This window comes from Belonocnema kinseyi, chromosome 6 (assembly GCF_010883055.1).
Source record: "Belonocnema kinseyi isolate 2016_QV_RU_SX_M_011 chromosome 6, B_treatae_v1, whole genome shotgun sequence".
Taxonomy (NCBI): Eukaryota; Metazoa; Arthropoda; class Insecta; order Hymenoptera; family Cynipidae; genus Belonocnema; species Belonocnema kinseyi.
The window spans coordinates 3,133,105-3,135,074 of NC_046662.1; the positions used below are offsets into that span (position 1 = coordinate 3,133,105).

Consider the following 1,970-nt stretch of genomic DNA (forward strand, 5'->3'; position numbering starts at 1 on the left):
ATTCAAAATATATCTTTCCGAAACGCAAAAATATTTTTATTCGAAATATAATTTTCCGAAACGGAAAAATAATGATTGCAACGAAATTTTAATTTTCCGAAATAGGGGACATATGGACCATATGTCCCCTATTGTACCTTAAATTTATTTAATGTTCCTAAAGTACCATATTTTTAAAATTTGGTCCCTATAGTACCCTATTTGTAGCCCATAATGCAACTTTAAAAAAATGTATAATAAGATCAAAGCAAAAATATATCTACGTATTTTTCACAATTCTGAGAAATTTTTAATAGATTTCGATAATTTGAAAAGATTTCAACGATTTTAGGGTATTTTTAAAAGTTCTACGGAATTTTAAAGAGCTTTTAATTTGAAACATTTTAGGGAACTTGTAAAGATTTCAAGGAATTATTAATTAATTTCATTAATTTGACGGGATTTCAAAGCGTTTGGAATATTTTAGAATGAAGAATTTTCTAGAATTTCGGGAGATATCGGACGATTTTACAGGACCTGTAAGGTTTTGAATTGTTTTTAAAGATTCCACATTATTTTATAAGAGTTTAATTATTTTAAGGAATTGTAAAGCTCTTAAAGTATTTTAACACCTTTTCCAGGATTTATTATAATATAATTTCGCGCGATTTTATAATATTCTAGTGAATTTCAAAGAAGTTATTCACGAGAAGTGAGATATTTCATAGGGCTTTCAAGATTTTAAGAGATTTAGAATTAACACTGAATTCTCATTAATTCATTTAAATTCTTCTAAATTCACTTAATTGAAGTTTTAAAACTTTTTATTTAATGGATCCTGAGGGTCAATTGATAAAATGATTTGAAATATTTTTTTTCAAATAGCTTGACATTTTCAAGAGCTTTAAAATTTTAAAAAGAATTTAAAGGATTTTTAATATTTTAAGAAATTTTAAGTAATTCCCATACATTTTTTATTGATTTTAAAAGTTTGAAGGGATTTTAATAACTTTGAAATATTTTAAAATATTTTTAAAAAATGAGAAGGATTTCAATTATTTTATGGGATTTGAAGAGCTCTCAAGATATTTCAATCACTTTTCTAAGATTTTAGGAAGTATCATCAGATTTCATGGGATTTTATAATATTTTAATGGATTTTAAAGAATTTATTTACAAGAAGTGAGGGATTTAGTAGGGTTTAAAAGATTTCAATAGATTTTGCCATACCCTGAATTTTTATTAATTTATTCTGAATTCTTTTAAATTCATTTGAACTAAAATTTTACTGAAATAAATTTTTTTTCATTTTTCCTACTCATTTTAATTTTTTGAAATTATTTTGTAGTCATTCATCACTTTTTTATTGGAAACTTTTTTGTTTCAATTTCTTTTAATTTTTCTAAACTCATTTCAAAGTTACGGAATTCAATTAAGTTTCTTCATATTTTTAAATTGCTTTCAATTCATTTGATTTTTTTTAAATTCACCTTGAATTTTTATTCATTTCATCGAATTCTACTACTTTACCTTGAATTCCACTAAATTTATTTCAATTTTGCGTAAATAAATGGTATTTTTTGTATTAAAAAATATTTTCCAATTCATTTGACTTCCTTTAAATTTAACTTGAATCGTTTTAAAGACTTATGAATTAATTCTGCATTTTTTACTCTGTAGGCCCGAAAAAAGTACGATATGAGCGCGACAAAAAGTATACTTTGGTCCCTATATTTTAACCCATAGGGACCTGTGTGGCCAGGAAAGGGAAAAAATAATATTTTAACTTGAAATAATAATTTTCCGAAATGGAAAAATAACGGTAGCTTTCTGTTACGGAAAATGCATATTACGAGGGTAGTTCAATAAGTCCTTAGAATGACCAACAGATGGCGCGCGAATCGCTCCAAATCATCTGTTTTCAGTCATCACCACTCCCGGCTAGATATATGGTGCAGTCACAGTCCACATCTTCTGAGTTTACGTGTTTT

At 25.9% G+C, this 1,970-nt stretch overlaps 1 protein-coding gene across 1 annotated transcript in view; it reads left to right on the plus strand.

The window, feature by feature from the left end:
* LOC117174484 (ATP-binding cassette sub-family D member-like) overlaps positions 1–1,970 on the plus strand; it is a 48,583-nt gene that overhangs the window by 43,236 nt on the left and 3,377 nt on the right. The gene's annotated exons all lie outside the window — the stretch shown is intronic.